Consider the following 22,700-nt stretch of genomic DNA (forward strand, 5'->3'; position numbering starts at 1 on the left):
AATATGGGGATGATAGGGGGTGTTTTTCTTGAGTTATTGCAGAGAAAGTTGCAGAAAGAATGAAATATCTCAATGCATCGAAGATAAGTTTGATTTCAACCAAGTTTTTTGACGTAATCTCGGCGTCGTATGAAAAATAGAGAGAACCTCGACGACAGCTCAAAGTCTCAGCTACAACATACTAAAATCTGGGAGAAATTCACCGAAGAGTAGTGAGCTAGTGCTCGTAAAGACCGTCATGTCAATTTTCATTTCCAGAAAAATTCCCTCCCATAGAGATAACACGTAAACTGGTTAAATTTGACAAGGTTACATTATATCCATTTTCACGAGGTGAAGACATCATCCGATTAAAACTTTGATTGAACAAAACTTAAAGAGTATTAAATTGGCTACAACATACTAAAATCTGGGAGAAATTCACCGAAGGGTAAGTGAGCTAGTCGTCGATAAAGACAATCAGGTCAATTTTTACATCTAGAAAAATTTACCTTCCCATAAAGATAACACGTCATAACGAAGATACAGGGAAAAAGTACATATGACCTTTGACCCCACTTTGCACAGACAAGATGACCTCTAAGCCAAAAATGGTTATTTGTGAAATGATCCTTGTAACATGGTCTTTACGTGTGCAAAATATGGGAAAGATAGGACATGTATTCACCAAGATACAGGATAAAAACATCTATGACCTTTGACCCTAATATACATACCCAAGATGGTGTCTGATCAAGTAGTTGTCATTTTGTGAAATAATGTACGTGACATGAACTAAACATGTGCAAAATATGGTGGTGATAGGTATGTTTTTCTTGAGTTATTGCAAAGAAAGTTGCAGAAAAGGAAGAAATATTTCAATACATCGAAGATAAGCTTTAATTTCAACCAAGTTTTTTGACGTGATGCCGACTCCGTATGAAAAACGAAGGGCACACTTACGATAGCCCCAAAGTCTCAGCTACAACATACTAAAATATGGGAGAAATTCACCGAAGCATAAGTGAGCTAGTGCTCGATAAAGATAGTCATGTCAGTTTTCATTTCCAGAAAAACTGCACTCCATAGAGATAACACGTAAACTGGTCAAATTTGACAATGTTACTTTTAATCCCTTTTTAAGAGGTGATGCCGTCATCCAATCAAAATGTTGTTATTATATGACTGAAATACCATTTAATAAGCTACAACATATTGAAATTTGGATGAAAATCAACAAAAGAATAAGTGAGATATGCTTGAGTGAACTTAAAATTCGATGACGTCATTTTGAAAATTTACTTTTTTTATTTTATTAAGAAATTTGATATCTTTTCATCATTTTTCCAGCATCGCCAACCCATGAAATGACATGTAAAACTCATCAGCTTTCAGAATATGTAAAAAAAATGGGGGGTCACCGTCCATCCTGACGAGTAAAATCGGATTCAAAATTGGCGTTTTTTTTTGCATTGTTGCACTGTATATCACCATGACGCGCGCGCGGAATTTTCAACTTTGACGGGCCCGTGTGACGTCATATTGAGTCGGATTGACTTGAAACTGGTAGAAATATTCCTTGACATTATAGGCATCCGATAAATGTGAAAAAATGGGAAATTTCTATTGCATAAGAGCTGTGCGTGCGTATATGTGCGCGCGCGTACGCGTCCGTCCAATTTTTTCAATTTTTCAAAAAATGCTCCGATTGGTCTGAAACGTGTGCAAAATAAATTTGAGCTCGATTTGAGCATACAAATATTTCAACGCGCGCGTACGCGCATGTTTTAAGAGAAAATATGAATTTTGATTATATGAGTAGAATGCGCTTGACTTGAACTATATGTGACGTAAATTTCATTGAAAAATTCCATTCCATTAATGAGATAGGAGTGAAAATGTGTTTTCATATAATGACGTCATAGTGACGTCACGGTCGACTGATCACTATGATTTTATAAATTGTCGTCTTTGGACATGATACATATATGGTATGAGTTTGAAGTTGATACTCTGAGTACTTTCTGAGTACGTAGATACACAACTTTTGTCCAGAAATAAAGAAGAAGAAGAACCAACAAAGAATCCGTACAGATACAGAAGGTGATCCGAGAGGATACTCGGATCACCTACAATTAATTAAGGCAGATATACTAGACAATTCAGTCTTATTACACTCCACACTAGAAAGAAATACTGGTAGTGCTGACAGATATTGATAGAACTTGTAGAGGCTAAAACAATTATATTTTCATCTCTCCAATTGTAATACTGGTTCTTGGGTGGCAGTATTCCAATATACAATGTATTATGACCAAAGTATAGTCTGTGTACAAGTTTCATTGATATTAAACTTTGAAACTGAAGATCTTTTGTTGAATTTCATATTAACAGTACACCCAAATTTAAGCATCTGACAATGCATTTTTTATTCCAAAATTTATTCATACTGCCACATAAAGAGAGGTTCTGTCAATTTTCATGAGCATTGTGTTAAATTGCTTACTGAATACATTATTCTAGCTGCTTTCCATGATCTGCAACCTTGAGCAGACTTCAAGTAGTCGGCCCTACAGAATGCAGTGGCACTGTTTGCTCACTGGACTGAGGAAGTATTCATGATCACATCACCCCTGTCCTGGCTGAGCTGCACTGGCTTCCCACAGGGAGGTGGGGACATCCCACCTCCCTGCTTCCCATCAAGAACAGAATTGATTTCAAGATCCTACTGCTCACATTTAAGGCCATTGATGGTCTGGCCATAGGATACCTGTCTTCCCTAATCAAGAGGTGGCAGCCTCGCCCTGGCCTTTGTTCATCTGGCCTTACTCTCCAAATGCCCATCACACGTCTCAAGGGATACGGAGACAGGCATTTTCCTCTACCGCTCCTCGCCTATGGAACTCCTTCCCATCTTTTCTCTGTGAAATTGACAAACTGGATCACTTCAAAGCCTCACTCAAGACTCACATTTTTCACCACGCATTCAATTGCTATTCTAAACTCTCTTGAAAGAGTCTGCACCTTTGAATGTTTCTACAACAGGGGGGTGTATGGCACTATACAAATGCTGTGGATCATCATTATCATTATTGTATTACACTGTATCAAAGCAAAAATAGAGCAGGTTTAGGATCATGAGAAAAAGTATTAGATAAAAATGGTCCATGTTTGTGTGGATTATTTCAATGATTTGGCATCCTCAGGATCTGTCCATCAAAAGCAAAAACTGTCTCTAAGTGGCAATCAGATTTTTGATCAAATACTGCATATCTTCAACAGTACAGTGTTGTACAATGCCTCTCACAAAAAATCATTATTTTCATATACTGTAGCTCAGTGGTCAAAGTGCATTATATTCAATGTTTATGAGAGCAATGGTTTCGAACATACAATCTGTAACTAGGGTGTCGGATCGTGCCCTTCCTACCTTCGGACCATTGCGCGCCCTATCTCACAACACGCAACTCCCATAGGACGCCGCGCAAACGCGAGGTGCGCCGATTTTGGCAAGCGATTTTGAGCCGGATTTCGCCTTTATTGAGTTTTCCACAGTCGATGCCGACCTCAAATCCTAACAAATTTGGTATCATATGAAAGAAGGAGTTTGTCTCCATCATGTATTAGAGCGCTGGTACATAAATCCGCCAATAAATAGGTGTAAATGTCGTTAGAAACACGTTTATCCCCATATCTCAGCATCTGCTTCGGTACTTGCACCAGGTGTAGCATGTGAGTAGTTTAGGATATGCTGAATCCGATGGTGTGGTTAGTTTTTCGCTAGCTCCACGTCTTCGACTGTGGATTTTTGCCTTGAAAGCACCCCTTGCAATAATTTTTCGGCTCTAGCGAACGTTCAAGGCGTGGCTTCGTATGCAAGGATCCATGGTAACTTCGCGTATTTGGGGTCATGCATATTTAAATTCAACATGCAACGCAGCCACATGGCGTTCGCGGCGCGAAGCTGGATTGCGTGTGTATGATGTGTGTATGTAGAACGCCTGTGTGTGTGTGTGTGTGTGTGTGTGTGTGTACATACGTATACATACGACCCCGTCTAGTGCATGCAGTGCTACTCGCTATCGCTGCACAGCGCAGCCAGGCTAGGCAGCGCAGCAGCAGGAACATGCCAGCTACGCAGCAGGCATGCATGGCATAGCCGGGCACGCGCTGTCGACCTAGCTAGCTTGTGTTGCTACAGCGCGCGCTACCCCGGTCGACAGCATGATTGTGCAACGCACGATGTTAACTATACACACCGATTCCACACCACAGTTTACAAATGGACAATGCTAAATGCCACGTGCCTTCGTGTAGACTCAATAACTACAACCACAGTCACAAACAAAACACTATTGACAACATTGACTCTCGCTTTTCTCAGACAGCCGATGTGGCAGTTATCGCAAACAAATAAGTTGTATGCATACGTAGGCCGTAGAGCCACAGCTCAATCGTAAATGAGCAATTTCTTCCCAGGCCTACGCGTAGAAGACACGATTGAACGGGAAACTGTGAGTACGATCGAGTAGACCTATTACGAATACCGATATTTGTTACTGAACTTCAAATCGAGGTTTTTTCAAAAGATTACTATAGCCTGTAGGCTCTTTAATGCTTTTATGGATGGTGGTAATTTGGCATCATTTTCACGCAAGAAGCTGCTGGACGACATGCTTCCTGTACAGCGCTGGCATCACTCACATGCATGGTCACGGTGCGTGCATGTGCGTGGCGATATCCCATATCCGCGAGCTGCTAATGTACTGATACTGCAGCGCGATTGCGAGGCTAGCTGCCCAAGGTAGCACTGCGCGGCTAGCTGGCGCATAATTCTCGCACGCCGACAAGAGCATGCTTTCGCGCTAGCTTTATCGCGATGATTGGGGGGGGGGGGTTTTGTGGGTCTGTAGTGTAAACAACTGCGCTGTGTGGCACGGTAAGGGTAGCGAGCACATACAAATGTGTACACACACACACACACACATATACACAAACACCACATGCGTGTGACGACATTGTGGGGGAGTGGCTTCAGCGCTTGTTACGCGTATTTTCTAACCGCTGTACGCTCATTATCCGATTGCTCGAGATCCACACGCGAATGCAACTTTCCGGCGTACTGATTTGGACACATTTTGGAGCGTTCTCGGAGAAAAGTGGGGTAATATTGCTGTGATTTGAAAGTTAAATTTCTCGAGATAAGAAACATCGTTTCGCCATGAAATTTGAAATGTGTTCTTAATGTTGTAATCCTCTTTCATATAAAATAGTTCACAATTCGTTTTTCAGAGAATTTCAAAAGTTACAAAAATGCTCCAGACACCCTACTGTAGCATGAGCATGCAAGTTTAACCATTCTATTCAATGACATGAAGTAGAGTTGAATAGAATGAATGGAATCTAATACGTGTACACAATGGTTCTGTTTTTGCTATTCACAAGTACTAGAGTTTTCATTTCTTTATATATGAAATTGCAATGAAAATGGGCAGGTACATTGTGCATGTATTTGGATCGTACACCTGTTTACTTTTTGTGCTCTCCTTTCTCACAAGATTCTAGCATGGATGTATACATATATATTTGGACTTTGAAGGATAAGATGGCGCATTGTAGATTATCGTATTGGCCCCTCCTGCCTCTTACAACATATGTGCTTTGAGCAATGTTACACTCAGCTCAAAACACATACACTGTACTCTGTAGCTCAATCCGTAAATGAAAAAAAAAATCTGGGAGCTAGCGACCACTCAATTTACCCCATCAAGCCCAAAAGGTTTGACCCCTCAGAGTTGTTGGGGCCACCCTCCTCATTCACAAAATGCGCGTCAGCCTGATCCCTGAGGGTGGGTTCGGCCCCCAGGGACCCCCCTAAAAGGGCCCTTGGCGGGTGTAATTTACCCCATGGAGCCCATGGACCAAACTTGGTGTAAAAGAATGTCCTATGGGTGTACATCATAAAAATATAAAAACTGACAAAATATCTGGTTGGGAAAGGGGTTGCCAGACCGCTAGTTTGCAGGCACAAACCCTTGTTGGTGGTGAATGAGTCTGCACCAAGACTACACTTTCCCATAGGTCCTGTACTGTAGCGTCTCCCAACAGTCCGAGGGACAGTGCCAGTTTAGTGCATGCAGTAGTCTTGGCGCAGACCCCTATACTCCTAACAAGGGTTTGGCCTATATCCTGGGACCCAGGGTAGTTTGCAGGCACAAATTGACCAGGCACAATAGAACATGCACACACACACACACACACACACACACACGCACACGCGTTCACATATTTCTTCATGTACCTACATACCTTTACACAAAACACATCTCACAGGTTTCTACAGCCATGATACCTTGCACATGTATAATAAATGTCAGACCTATAGGAAATTCACTATTTTTGAATGTTTTACATGGATGCTATTAATGTACATTCAAGCAGGAACACTTAAGAGAATGTAGAATTTGTGTGAAGTTGTATTATGTTATACTGGCCCTGCATCTATTATGTATTCACCTCATGAGACACCATAGCTTTTCAGAAAATGCTGAAATGAACCCTGTGTTGTGAGTAGAGACTTCAGTTTCAGACCAACCACAAAAGCACTAAAGACCAGTTATATAGCACATTGAAGTAAACCATATTATCAACAGTGTTCAATATAACTTTTATAAAGTTCGTGTCAACAAAAGGAAGTCAGATACAGCTTGGAGTACTTCTTTTTTCTCATGATTTTATGTTTAAAATGCAAAAACCAACTCTCAATCCTTACATGATTTTTTTTTTTTTTGAAAACCTAAAAAAAAAAAATTTTTGGAGGTTTTGGCTAATGGATATCACGAAAAATGGCAAGGATTACAACATTCATGCCAGTATTTCCTTTATTTGATTTTAATAAATTCCAAATCAGATGTATTCCTGAACTTCCTTGAAACATTAAATAATAAGGTTTACTATAGAACACTTATTTCAGCACTTTTGTCGCCGGACTTTTTGTTCCTGGAGATACTTTATAATGGAGATACATTATAACTTTATGATAATTCTGGAGATACATTATAACTTTATAATAATTCCCAGCCCCAACACAAATGAAACTCAATTGTATCACATACTGCAAACTGCACTGCCATTGACCCTGGCCAGTATTACACACCAAGTTGAAACACTGAATCATCACTTGAATGAAACGCTAAGCTCTATCATGCAGGTTGAGAGTGTTAACTAACTGTCTTGATGTGTTCTCTTTATGTCAGCACTTTTGTCAACTCCTCATTTCTATAATCATCTTAAAATTTTCCATCCCCACACAAACAAAACTCAATCTATGGTGTCACATACTGCAACGATAGCATATTATGATTGTCATTAACCCTTGACATTACACGCAAAATTGAAACATCAAATTACCAACTGAATGAAATGCTAGCTTGATTTCTTTAAACTATAGCATGCATGTTGAGAGCATCCACATGATTGTTCTTGTGTTCTCTTAACATGTTTATATCAACATTTTTTATCAACTCATTTGTGAGATACTTTGCCTACACCCCCCCCCCCCCAAAAAAAAAAATCAACTTTCACTACCTTCAGGGTGTCACGAATAGTTATGCAGTTATAATGCAGTTCATGCGTATAATTTAGTTGTCATTGACCCTGGCAATTACAAATCAAGTCATGCATCATATTATATAGGGTAGACAACAAAGGGCTTGTTTCAGCATTTCCAAAAACTATTTGTGACATACATGCTAATATATGGAAACATAATGAAGGATAAGCAGGCTGCGTGGCCAGTAAAACATAACAACTACATCTCGGTTGAGATCTTGCTTTCGAGTTCTTGCTTGAAGGTTCATTGATAGTATCCATGTAAAACATTCAAAAAGTATGAACATCTTTAATTAGGTCTGACCTGTATTATGTGCAGGTGCTGTGGCTGTAGAATTAGATTACCAATTCAAGTGACATGTTTTGTGTACTTGTACAATGTATATAGAGTCATGTGCGGAACATAAATGTGTGCGCGTGAGTTGTGTGTGTGTGTGTGTGTGTGTGTGTGCGTGTGTTCTATTGTGCCTGGTCAATTTGTGCCTGGTCAATTTGTGCCTCCATACTACCCTGGGTCCCAGGATATAGGCCAAACCCTTGTTAGGAGTATAGGGGTCTGCGCCAAGACTACTACATGCACTAAACTGACACTGTCCCTCGGACTGTTGGGAGATGCTACAGTACAGGGCCTATGGGAAAGTGTAGTCTTGGCGCAGACTCATTCACCACCAACAAGGGTTTGTGCCTGCAAACTAGCGGTCTGGCAACCCCTTTCCCAACCAGATATTTTGTCAGTTTTTATATTTTTATGATGTACACCCATAGGACATTCTTTTACACCAAGTTTGGTCCATGGGCTCCATGGGGTAAATTACACCCGCCAAGGGCCCTTTTAGGGGGGTCCCTGGGGGCCGAACCCACCCTCAGGGATCAGGCTGACGCGCATTTTGTGAATGAGGAGGGTGGCCCCAACAACTCTGAGGGGTCAAACCTTTTGGGCTTGATGGGGTAAATTGAGTGGTCGCTAGCTCCCAGACTATGAATACCCTCTGCACATACATTGTATGTAGGGCATAAGTGGAGAAAAGTGACGTAATGTGTGCGGATGAAGCAATAAATCATTGCTTTCAGGCAAGTTGTAAATTTTTCAAAATCGTTAACTCCTAAGACAACATAGCAAAAATTATACAGATTAGATTAAAGTACAAAATTTACATAGTTATGAGTTACTAAACATATCATTACTTTTGGGTAACAAGGGTACACGTATTAATCACACCCATGTATTAAACACATCCTTCTTCTTTTTTTTTCAGCTAAACAAAATATAACAGCACGCCGACACACGCAGAATTGCAACTCGTGGAGATGCTGCTGACATGTTACTTGAATTGAGTGAAATGTTATTGTCAAGGACAGAAAATGCGTTGATTTTTGTGCCATGAAAAAGAAGGAAACATGGAAAAGAATGACGCACAAAAATGAAATATTATTATTTCACCAACATTTGGTGTAGGTACAATATGACCAAGTTAGAGAAAAACAAAATAGAAAAAGATGTGTTTGTTTTCCACTATTTGGAAATCTGTTGTTTGGCAATATTGGTGCCTTCCATTGGCTGTTTTGAGGTTTGTTGTTGTTGTTTTTTTCACATCAGAAAAGCAACTATATAGAAAAGGAGAGAAATATTTAAAGCGACATAATAAGTCTAATTTTTAGTTTGATATAATTTCTTTTTCTGTCGAGCAGTGAGGGATAAAAGTAGTTAGTTTAAAAGAAATACAGACAGGAGGTTAAAAATTAACGCAATAAATGAATTTAATTCTTAGTTTGACATTGTTCATAATTGTTTTTTTTTTTTCTTGTTCATGAATTGTACATGTCATTTCATGGGTTGGCAATGCTGGGATAATGATTAAAAGATATCAAATTTCTTAATAAAATAAAGAAAGTAAATTTTCAAAATGACGTCATCAAATTTCAAGGTCACTCACACTATCTCACTAATCCTTTGCCGATTTTCACCCAGATTTCAGTATGTTGTAGCTTATTTAATGTTCTTTCATTAATGTAATTACACAATTTTGATTGGATGACGGCATCACCTCGTAAAAATGGTTTGAAAGTAACCTTGTCAAATTTGACCAGTTTACGTGTTATCTCTATGAGAGTGCAGTTTTTCTGGAAATGAAAATTGACATGACTATCTTTTTCGAGCACTAGCTCACTTATGCTTCGGTGAATTTCTCCCAGATTTAAATATGTCGTAGCTGAGACTTTGGGCTATCATAAGTGTGCCCTCCATTTTTTCATATGACGTCGACATCACGTCTAAAAACTTGGTTGAAATTAAAGCTTATCTTCAATGTATTGAGATATTTCTTTCTTTCTGCAACTTTCTTTGCAATAACTCAAGAAAAACAGCCCCTATCACCACCATATTTTGCACATGTTTAGTTCATGTCATGTACATTATTTCATAAAATAACAACTACTTGATCAGACGCCATCTTGGGTATGTAAATTAGGGTCAAAGGTCATAAATGTTTCATCCTGTATCTTGGTGAATACATGTCCTATCTTTCTCATATTTTGCACACTCAAAGACCATGTTACAAGGATCATTTCACAAAATAAGCACTTTTTGCTCAGATGATATATTGTCTGTGTAAAGTGGGGTCAAAGGTCATATATACTTCTTTCTTTATCTTCGTTATGACGTGTTATCTCTATGGGAGGGAATTTTTCTAGATGTGAAAATTGACATGATTGTCTTTATCGAGCACTAGCTCACTTACCCTTTGGTGAATTTCTCCCAGATTTTAATATGTTGTAGCTGAGACTTTGCGCTATCACAGATGTGCTCTCCATTTTTTCATACCGTGTCAGGATCACGTCAAAAACTTGGTTGAAATTAAAGCTTATCTTCGATGTATTGATATATTTCTTTCTTTCTGCAACTTTCTTTGCAATAACTCAAGAAAAACATACCCTATCACCCCTATATTTTGCACATGTTTAGTTCATGTTTGTTCATGTCATGTACATTATTTCATAAAATAGCAACTACTTGATCGGACACCATCTTGGGTATATGTAAAGTAGGGTCAAAGGTCATAAATGTTTTATCTTGTATCTTGGTGAATATGTGTCCTATCTTTGCCATATTTTGCACACGTATAGACGATGTCGCAAGAATCATTTCGCAAAATAACCACTTTTTCCTCAGATGCCATTTTGGGAGTGCAAAGGTGGGTCAAAGGTCAAATATACTTCATTCTGTGTCTTCGTTATAGTGTATACGGAATTTGGTACCAAAGATGGCAGATACGGTATGACTCCCTTTCCTAAATGAGAATCCAAACATCACACGGCCAATGTCCCCTAAACACAGATGAAACCTGTATGGTCATGCCTGTTGGGATCAGGACTCAAATCATTGATTTCCGAATAGATCGGATCACCTAATTTGTCAGTGTTGACAAATTCCGAGTCTAGTTTGATTTTGTCAATCTTTTTTTTCTTTTCATACAAACAATAATACAAATTAATTAATTGCAAAATAATACACATTTAATTATAATACATTCCATCAATTCATACCCATGTACGCGCACACATGCACACGCAATACATACAACACGAACAACCCCAATCTTCAATCAATCGCTGCGCTTCCGCGACTCGGCTGCTGAGAGAAAGGCAAAACAAGTATTATCTTTTTAAGGATACCATACTTAATCTGATCGCTGTGAGCTGAGATAGCTACATTCAGATTAGGGTGTCTGGTAGATTTTTGCAACTGGAGAAATACACGTCATTTCACACAAAAACATATGATATATCCATGATGTCCATAGTTAACATAATACATGTGCAAAATTTCTCACCATAATCATGGGTAACGGTGAAGTTATGAGCAAATAAAAACAGGGTATTTTTCATCCTCACGCTGTTAAAACCTTGACGAAAAAGTGGGTCGCGAGCGTAATGAAAATTCACTGTCAAACGTACTCCAGTGGGCGGTGCTATTCACTGCGTTTATCACATTCAAAGCGTGCATGTTTCTAAGGCTAAGCGCGCATCCTTGTCAGCTAGCACACCTACCCAGCTAGCTGCGAGGCCCGCTTCGATCCCCCGCGGCACGCACTTGCACTCGCATGCACTGGTTTTCTCTGTGATGTCATAATATACATTGTGTATGCATGCCAGCAGTACATGCATGGTACTGCGCTATCGCGCTAACTACCCTACTGCATGCACTTACGCTTAAATACTAGCAGCTGGGCAAATACAACACGGAAAGTGAGCAACCTAGGTTGCATACAGAAAAATTTCTTGGTCCGGAGGAATTTTTACTCGTGACGTTTTACATTCACGATTCTCTTCTATGAGAAAGGATTCCGTGAAGCTAGACGTACAGTGTAGTCTCCGCGGAACATATTTCTGGACACAGACCGATTTGTACACGGGTTTACGAGACCGATACCCAGTATGCAGTACGTATAAACGTCGGTCTAACAGCGCGGCAGAGTAATAGCGCACACAGTAGTCAGTGGTGCATGTGCATCGCTGTAGCTTTTGGTCTACAGATTGCATGGAGACGCGCACATGTACTCACATTACGTACCGGCGGTGCGCTATGCTGTGCGGAGGCTGAACAATCGTACCTATGCATGCAAAACCGACTCGACTGTTCTGGAGCTTCGCGTAAGTGTGCGCCATAACTATGAGTCATGGCGTGTAACTACATGTACGTGTCTAAGACTTGTAGGCCCCGCCTCACTTTGTTCGCTGATACTGTTACTATTTTTGGATTCAGCACCATTGAATTCTCCTACACCAGCCTTATGTGTTTCACAGTCGACGGAACAGCTGAGTTATAGCAATGTTTAGTCTGGTCGGGCTAGACCTTCTGCAGAAGTTCTGCTGGTGTATGAAGTTAGATGCCGGCACTAGCACAGCGTCTGACGGTAGTACTAAACCCCATACACAAACCCCTCGAACACGGACACACAACCACAAAACTGTTGAAAATTTCAACATTCTTATCACAAATTTTACGAATCACTCACGTGAATTGAAATGCTTGGACTATGAACATGGTATATCAATCCATAGTGAGTCCTCATGCAACATACACTGAGCAAAAAAGTCAAATTTTAACCGGAATGCTGATCATCGCTGGGTGACTCAAAATAAATCTTCCCTAGCTAGGTACCATCACAAAGAAACTAAATCATACTCACTAATGCTGAAATTTCACGTATAAGAAGCTTACGTACTCCAAAATACATCTCTGACACTGTCACTTCACAAACTTAGTCAATTTTTTTCTAATGATTTTTTAATTTTAATTCTAGCATGCTTTCACAGGCCACACGCACTTTGTAACCATTTCGTCATCATTTGCATCCGTTATACGCGCGCAGAAAAATGTGTCGGCTGCTAGCGCGCTGTAGCATGCATGCATGCCAATGTGCATTGCCATTGACGCATAGCGAGCGACCCCCAGACACAAACTTGGTAGCGCCGACGGAGCAGTAGACGGGCTGAGAAAACGGCGGCGCGAACCTTTTTAATTTCATGTACAGACAGACAAATTTCATAGATATGTAAACAGACTTATGTCTTTTGTCAAAATAGGATTACAATCTATGTAACAACTTCTCATCCATTCGATTTATCATTTCAGTCAGGATTACATACAAACGAATGGCGACTTATAATACATAAGACTGCACAGACGTACGCACGGTGAAACTTCCGCGCCCGCGGAAATCCAAACCCCAAGTTGCTCGATATTGGCCACATGACCAATTAACAAGGGTAAGCTCATACGTTTATTGTACTATAAAGCGCTTGATGTCACCACGATCATGACCTTGTAAAAAATTACAGTACGATCTGAAATTTTAAAAATTACACATATTTCACTTCATTCCAGGCGGACACATACCTCATTTCAACCTTGAATATCACATAACACATAAACTTTCGTTAAATTTCTAGTTACGCCTCGATTTTCAGGCGTTTCTTAAAGCTAATTTCTGGCTTTGAAGAGTGTCGTCTCGGAAATTTGCAAGGTAGTGTCGCAGCGATCCGATTTGTACATAACCCTATGAAGGGGACTGATAACATGTTGGAAAAAGCCGAGATCAATGCGCCCCTCCATTTCACTCCCGACCAGCCCTCGCTGCATCCACCGTGTTATTTGTGGCCAAACGCGCAATGGCTCCGAGGGTCACCAAAGCAAGTGCGCCCTCTCGCGCGTTCATGATGCTCGCTACCCTAGCTTTGAGCGATGCAAATTGCACATGCGTAACCGGAAGTGCTTCGTAGCGAGGGCGGCGTGTGTGCTGATGGGGTCAACACCCCTTGTCGATCTCTTTTGTGCGCGCTGCAGAGTTTGTACCGCCCGCATGGTCGACAGCGCCCCCTTTGCCCATCATTCGCAGTGCCGCCGACATTTCGAATCATGTCTAAGACATTATTTCAAATTTCATGACGAAATGATGATCCTATCTTGAGAAATTAAGCTTTGAAATTACGCCAATATTAAAACTTTTTCTCGCTGAGAACAAGCAAAACACGGCACAAATCATGTTCGCAAATAGCGCTGAGAAGCTGCTTGAGCGTGCGGATCTCGAGCGAGAGGTTAATGAGCGCACAGCGGTAAGCTAAAACGCGTAACCAGCGCAGAAGCCACTCCCCCTAATTGTGTTGTCATACCCCTGTGTGCTAGCGCGCTGCGTGCGTTCATACGTGCTCACTATGGTACATGGTCGTATCGCAGGCGCTAGGCGTAGCTAGCCCCACCGGTAAAATGCGGGTAGCTGAGCGGAGAACATCGCGATTTGTCGGCAGCATGGCGGCCAGGGCAGCTGGCTTGGCGAACACGGTTCGAAGAAAATGTAGCCAACTGTCGAGAGCAGGTGCAAGCAGCTCGCGTGAAATTCGTACCTGCATGAATGACCAAATACAAGTTTTCCGAAATCTTTTGCATGCCCTATTGTAGAGTACCGCAAGCTACCACAGTAGTACAGTACGTATGTTGGCAAGCGGACATTTACAATCGACTTCTCCGTACCAGTCTAGACTCGAGCATCACGAGTGCACTTTCGAAAAATGAATAAACAACGATAAGAACATTACCAATCCACATAATACCGTAAACTAATACTAGTACCAGTAGATAGAACTTTAGTAGAGTCTAGAGCTAGATGTTCTCCGTTTTCAAACTGATTAGCCACGGTACATGATTTGTGAGTGTGACTGTATCCAAATGTACAGTGTGCTATGTGTGATGTGTGTTAAAGAGCTATCGCAAGCGACAGCTCAGTTTCCTGCAGCTGCTCACTGATCGGCCGCATACACACATACACACACACACACACAGGTAGCTCGCTGTAGCGCTTGCGACCCACTTTTTCGCCAAGGTTTTAACAGCGTGAGGATGAAAAATACCCTGTTTTTATTTGCTCTTAACTTCACCATTATGCACTTGTCAATGTAATGACTCACCCTACTACCCCCGGACATGGGTGTGTCATTTCCTCGCTTGGTCCGTCAAATTTGTGACGCAGGTGTTCGTCATTTTACCAGCTTTGTCCGTCAAATTTTTGACCGAGGGGTGCGTCAAAATCCCATCATTGTCGGTCAAAATTTTGACCGAGGGGTGCGTCATGGTACGTCACATGGCTATGGAAAATAACACGCATTATTTTGATCCGAGGGGTGCGTCATGGTACGTCACTTGGCTATGGAAAACTGCACGCATTTTTGCACGCTACCAGTACCGGATACACATACCGCGAGTGAAATTACAGTGAGCGCTTTCCCATGGCAAGTGAAAATCAAAGTCGGGAAGCGTTTTGGAATAAGAGGGAAAAATGCTTGCCAGAATCTGGCAAGCAAATAATTTAAAAGCCACCCTTTCTCCTTACATTTTCCCTCCAACAAACCCATGAAATCATGCATACTCGATCTCAAACCAGGGACTGTTCAGCGATTTAACAACTTAGTTCAACCTTTACTGTCGAACGCTTCTAAGTGCCTATTGCATATTGCGATGCAACACCAACACACATTGCTATCGAAGAAAGTTTGTTTACATTCCAATACAATGTGCGTCTAAATGATGTTCTGTGGTGACAAAGGCGAATTTTTGACAGTAAAAGAAGCGGCAGCAGAAGAAACTGCCTGCCGCATGCCATTTTCTGCTCGCGGGATAGCCCGACCAGCAGACACGCGACGCTGTTAGCGGTGCGAATCTCTACGTACAGCGACTGGGCTATATGTAGTTACTCGCGGGAATGCTGTGGCGTGGTGTGTACCTGCGCTGCAGCAGTATGCATCCACCGGACTAGCAAAGGCCGCGCACACACAGCGCATCTGCACACATGTGATTGTCATGTATGGATTGCATGCACAGAATACTACTGTACGGAACATCGTAGCAGCAGCGTGATGTACGGTGAATGACGGTACGGTGCTTACAGGGCCATGGTAAGGGAAACTTGCCGAAACTTTTACAAATTATGTTTACGAACCAAAAGAAAATGAAATTGCTTGAAAAAAAACGTATGCAAAAATCATTTCAGTATTTACGGGGGTGCGTCAAATGTACCGAGGATGTCCGTCAAAAAAGTGACCGAGGTGTGTGTCACTTTCAACGTGTTGTCCGTCAAAAAAGTGACTGTGGTGTTCGTCACTTGCAGCATTTTGTCCGACAAAAAAGTGACTGTGGTGTCCGTCAAAAACCCTGTGTGGTCAGTCAAAAAATGACCATGACGCACCCATGTCCGGGGGTAGTGGGGTGTGTCATTACATTGACAAGTGCATTATTTATGATTATGGTGAAAAATTTTGCACATGTATTAGGTATGTTAACTATGGACATTATGGATATGTATGTTTTTGTGTGAAATGACTTGTATTTCTCCAGTTGCAAAAATCTACCAGACACCCTAACATTAGCGATTAGTGAAGTAAAAGTGCAGTGTTCTGTTGTCTAACGTTATGCACTTGTCAATTGTAGTCCCAGCCCATGGGTACCCGGGGATGGCCGGGACTTGCATCCCACTTGCAATTTTGGGAGTTACACTACCCGGCCAAGTCCCGGTCAAGTCTCCGACAGGTCGGGCAAAATTTTCACGGAAATCCCCCGCTAAGTCCCCGGCAGGCCGGGCAAAATTGAAGTTGAAATCCCCGGCCAATTCCCCGACAGACCGGGCAATATTTGTGCAGAAATCCCCGGCCAAGTCCCCGACAAGTCGGGCATATTTGTATAGAAATCCCCGGCCAAGTCCCGACCCTCAAGGCCCGGTCGCACTGCCCAAAAGTCGCGTAAGTTTGCGTGAATCACGCAAGAAATTTGGTTTTGCGCGTGCTTGTCCGTTGAGAATTTTCGCTGATTTACGCGATGAAAATCACCGATGAATTGCGCAAGAACTACGGAAATATCACTCAAAAATCACTAATCAGCGCATAGGCATGCAAAGGCCCCAAATAGGGCGAATTCGTGATTGTGCGCGAAGCCTGACGACAGAGGTCCACGGAAAATCACGCATAATCTGCTCTTTATCACAATTAACTGCGTATGAATCGCACATAAACGTGATAGCGGCAACATTTTCGCAAACAATCACTGATATTCCACGCATATTTCGCGCGTTGTTCGCGTAAGAACAACGCGAACTACGCAAAAATTATGTAAAAACTAAAACAGCGCAATACTGCCTAGAAGTGTGTAAACTTTTACGCGAAGCCGAGTTTTGAGCTGCTCAAAAACCTGGCTTTTGAGGACCTGTCACACTGCCCAAAAGTCACGTAAACGCATGAATCGCGTAAGAAATTCGAGCCTTATTTTACGCGATACGATGCGCGATTTGCGCATTTCATGAGTTTGTCTACAATTTTGAACCTTCGTAGTTGTCAGCCGATGTGCGCCGGATCGGCACTTTACGCAATTCCATGTTTTGAGGAGCTCAAAACTCGGCTTCGCGTAAAAATTTTACGCAGTATTGCGCTTTTTTACGTCATTTTTTGCGTAGTTTGCGTGGTTCTTACGCGAACAATGCGCGAAATATGCGTGGAATATCAGCGATTGTTCGCAAAAATGTTGCCGCTATCGCGTTCACCAACAACTCTCCACTGACAAAAAAGCAGACTATAATAATGACGCATGTTTCGCGCTTGAAACACCTACGTATCACTGAAAATCACTGAAAAAAAAATATTGGCGTAGGCCTATGTATCTCTAACAGAACACGGTAAATACTCACGAAATACTGATCGAGGAATCACTAATGTATCACTAACATTAGTAACAACTCACATATGATTGTGGCGCTATATTTTTGCGTGATCTTTCCGTAGTTCTTGCGCAATTCATCGGTGATTTTTCATTGCGTAAATCAGCGAAAATTGTAAAATTCTCGACGGACAAGCACACAAAACCAAATTTCTTAGTTACCGGTACGTGATTTACGCGATTACGCAACTTTTGGGCAGTGTGACCGAGCCCGCCCGCGTGGAATCGCGTAAGCGCCGATCCGGCGCACATCCGCGGACAATACGATCGAAGGTTCCACGTCAGAAAAATTCATGAAATGCGCAAATCGCGCATGTTTCGCGCCAGGCTCTTTACGTGATTCATGCGTTTAAGCAACTTTTGGGCAACGTTACGGAGTCCTCAATAGCGGGGAATTGCTAGTCAAGCGAAATAATTTATGATCACATTACCGTACTGGAAATGGTACAAGTCATAATCAACTCTCGAGCAAAATCTGGCTCAATCCCGGCCAAAATTCCCGCCCCAAATGCCTGCCATTTGGTTGGAGCGAATTTCCCCCGACAAACCCCGGTTTATTCCCCACCCACCGGGGCAAAATACGTGAATCTCCCCCGACAAACCCCGGTCCATTCCCGACCCACTGGGGCAAAATAATTGAATTTCCCCCGACAACACCGCGGTACATCCCCGGCCCACCGGGGCAAATTAAGTGAATTTCCCCCTACAAAGCCCGGTCTATTCCCGACCCACTCGGGCGAAAAAAATGCTGAAATCCCCGCCCAACTTGGTTGCAAGTCCCGGGTACCCATGGGCCGGGACTTCAATTGACAAGTGCATTAGACTTAGTTTTTTCTAGAGTTTTAGATCTAACTGATATGCACCATGCATCACCCACTACACTTGTCACTGGCACGAAACAAAGCTACATTACAATGTACACTACACACTTCTTGCACACCATACTTTTTTTTTTTTTTAGTTTACATTTGTACATCTCACAGATGGATGCAGGCAACGCTATACGCTAGCTATCGCCATCGGCACGGCACGGGAAGGTGTCACGTATCGTATCGTACAATGTATAAATGTGGGTGTGTGAGTACGCGAGCGAATAGACGGCTCGACTACTACTGTACTGTGAGCTGAGTACGTACCCTCTACTGTAATTTACACTCCACTGCAGCTTTCCCTTCCTGCGCACTGGCACTGGGGAGAGAGAGACCAAGCAGCAGCTACATTTCAGCTAAAGCTAGAGGTGCAATTGCATTTACGAGTCCGTAATGTAATCATTGATCTAAAATACTTACCATTCACTGTATTGTGCAAATATAGCCACCACTTCCAGGGCGAATAAATTCCTCCACTTTCAGCGACTGATACGCGGATGTTTCGAAGTTACACCCAACACTGCAGGCGGAAATAGAAGCTACTTGCGGTGGCCGACCGATCATGGCGGTCAAAAAATTATAGATTCATGACCGTAGAGGGCCTACTAAGACTTTCCCTTTACACGCGTACGTACTAGTACCTCTCTTCTTTTTCAGTTTTCCCCTCTTATGTTTGTTTATCTATCTGTTTGTGGGGGAAAACAATAAAAAAAAATCTACGAACCGCTAGGTTTAAATTTTCAGGAAAAGTTTATAATGACACAAAAATCACATGATTAAATTTTGGTAATGACCGGGTCCCATTCTATAAAAAATGTTAGGATAGCAACTCTATTTTTTTTCTTTATATGTTTTATTGATTTCAACTATATTGGAATACAAACATAAATCATTTCTAATTATGGTATACATATAACACAAACAAGAACAATAATTTAGCGAGAACACCCTAAGAGAAAAAGAGAAAAAAGCCAGCAAAGTACAGGTACATTTGACCTTCAGTCCTCCATCAAGGGGAGAGGGGAAATGAAAAACCGGAAGCAACTCTTGTTGGAATGGCAATACTCCAGTATCCCAAATCAATCTACAGCCAATACTATGTCGTTACCCTATAACGATTGCCGTTCCAGCAACAGTTGCCATCATAATAATATTCATGAAATGGTGCCCTTATCGCCCTCTCAGAGGTAATGCTCTCCGAGATCAGTGCTTGTCTACTTTTTTAAAACTTTTGTATTCATTCGTTGTTTTTTTGTCTTTCTTTTTTAAGGCTCTAATGCAATAAGTTCATTTGTATCCAAGCGGATATCAACGCCCGCACGGCCAAACTAAATCGCGCATGCTTTACTATCATGGAGTCACTCACATAAATTTGAACAACGTCGTTTGCAGCTATGATAATCGATAAAGTGGTCGGCTAATAAAAAAAAGTTGGCTACTGGAGTATCTTACGTTCAAACCACGTGGCGGTCTTGTGTCAAAAAGATAAGGAGTTAGACATAAAATATGATAATAAAAGCTTAAAAACGACGTTTTCCGTGATCGCATGTCGTTCATATAATGAAAGTCTGGATAAGAAATTATAATGCATGTTGGAAAATATTTTGTTCAATTCAAACACAAGCTATAAGCTGTGGAACCAGGATATCCGCAGATCCTTGTATATGAGCCTAACCTGATTATTATACATTTAAATACAATAAATCTGCGTATAGAATTTGATTTTTGTCCGTTCGCATTGTCCTTGTGAAAATCACTGTCACTGGAAAATAGTACTTCTACATAACATGACCTGTAGAGCCTACTCCAATACATTGCAGAAAAAATATACTTCTTTGATATTCATTCAGACACGTGTCTTGCAATCTGATATGCAGAAAAACATGATTTATCACTAAAATACGAGAAAAAAATTAAAGGTCTCTACTGTAATCCCATTTTGAAAACTCTTATCCCTTCCACCGTACAGGCCCCGAAAGATTGGATGTTTAATGCAGTATAAATAATAAACAAATTTAATACATAACTCAAGGAATTCGGGGGGGGGGGTGTTATATCATATTGTGGGGGTATGATCCGATGTGAACCACATTGTTATTGATTATGTCCTCATAATGAAGTTTATCAATGTGCATGTGCATCATTTTTTTTTTGTGCGCTCACCGATATTACGGAAATGAATGACTGATTGTTTTGTCTTACAAAGGCTTACGTACCCATGCATCGATTATTGATCCACACGTTATTACAAAATTAAATGAGTGATTTTATTTTTTTTTATATATTCCACAGACTCATGATTATGAAGTTTGAGTAGACGAAAAGGATGTTTCCACGTTGCATCTCATGCACCAAACAACAGTGTTTGAATTTTTTGTCTGGTAGCCCAAAGAAGTTTGTGGCTAGGCCATGTATGGCCGGAAATAGAAGCAAAAGTAACAATCCATTTTGAATCCTTTGAATCTTTGAATCAGGCCACAAAAAGATACATTTGGTGGCCCTATACGCCAATTTTTAGTTGCCCATCTTGGTCACCGGGCTACCGCTAATGTCGAGTCCTGGAACATTTATTTTAACGATTGAATAATTAATGTTTGTTTTAATAAATAATTAACGTTTAGCATCAATCTGACATCAGTCGCATTGTGTTTGTAACATTATACTTGCAGTGAAAACTGTCAAATGTGATGTTTTGTTTATAATAGTCTGACATGCCTTTTGGCAGCTGAAGGCAGTCTTATATATAGACAAATCATTATTATGATTCACCTAATTTGACATTATTGTTTCTTCATGAAGTAAATCGCCAAAATTATATTCGTATAATTTCAGTTGTAACTCTAGATCATTATAAATCAGGTCAAATTGAATCACACAAGAGTTAAACTACATGTTAAATACATTTGAAATATGAAGAGTTTGTTCGCAAAAACCGATGAGTCCATAGATTTGCCAAATGGAGATTGCGTTTAAAGGTCAAGAAAAATAAAAGAGAATAATAAGAAAATTTTATGCTTCTTTTAACCATAACCACGGTACCTTATGTAGTGACCAATATATCCTTTAAAAGGTGTTATTTTGCACTTTATGACAGTGACCGTACTTTAAAATCTTCAAAAATGGACTTATCGGTTTTTGCGAACAAACTCTTCATATAATATGTGCACAGCACAATCACTGTCTCCTTCAAATTCGTAATTTTCATTTAAATCCCTGTCAGTAGGCCTAATGTTACCATTATAGAATCGCAACAGATGCGCATGATGATGCATCATTGACAATATTAACAATTTGTAATTCAAGTATCTGCATGTGAAACAATCAACCTGTCGTTATGTCAAACTACGCCAAAGAGCGTTAATCTTCATGCACACATCAAGAGGCTGTATCGAAACGCATTTACAGGGCCTAGGAAGTTTCTGAACACATATCTATTTAGGCCTATATTGTCACGAGGGGAGACATGCATTGCCGAGGTTAAGTTTCTGGAGACGGTATCCCTGCTCCGTTCTCGGTATCTTTTAATAAGATGTTAATTTTTGATAATGGTGCCATTTTGGTAATGTATAAAAATATAAAATTAAGAGAGCAATATAGACAAACTGCAAATGACTGTACATATTGCCCATATCTCTTGAACAAACACACATGCACCACACTGTGATTCAGAGTGTTTTGATTATGTTTCTTTCCCTTCCTCCCCCTTTATCTGTATATATCCCCCTCTCCCTCTCCCTCTCCCTCTCCCCTCCTCCTCCTCCTCCTCCCCTCCCCCTCTCTTATTATGACAGATGATTTATGGTTATCCTTCCTAATCGTCCACTATACATTATACTAGCCTATACAAATGCGATTATCGCGTATAGATAGCATTGATACAATTTCAAATCATTATCATTTTTTTTTTATTCCACTGTCCAAAAATGATTAACGATGTCATTTCGAGTCAGTAGCCTATATGGCATGCATACAATCATAGTTAGTCC

General features: G+C 41.0%; 1 protein-coding gene across 1 annotated transcript in view; it reads right to left on the reverse strand.

Moving 5' to 3' along the window:
* LOC140242597 (uncharacterized) overlaps positions 1–19,228 on the reverse strand; it is a 50,792-nt gene extending 31,564 nt beyond the window's left edge. Inside the window, exon 1 of the mRNA XM_072322348.1 lies at positions 19,135–19,228. The gene's annotated coding sequence lies outside the window, so the exon portion shown is untranslated. The remainder of the gene's footprint in view (positions 1–19,134) is intronic.
* Positions 19,229–22,700: the final 3,472 nt, after the last annotated feature.

The sequence above is a fragment of the Diadema setosum genome, chromosome 19 (genome assembly GCF_964275005.1).
Source record: "Diadema setosum chromosome 19, eeDiaSeto1, whole genome shotgun sequence".
Lineage (NCBI taxonomy): Eukaryota > Metazoa > Echinodermata > Echinoidea > Diadematoida > Diadematidae > Diadema > Diadema setosum.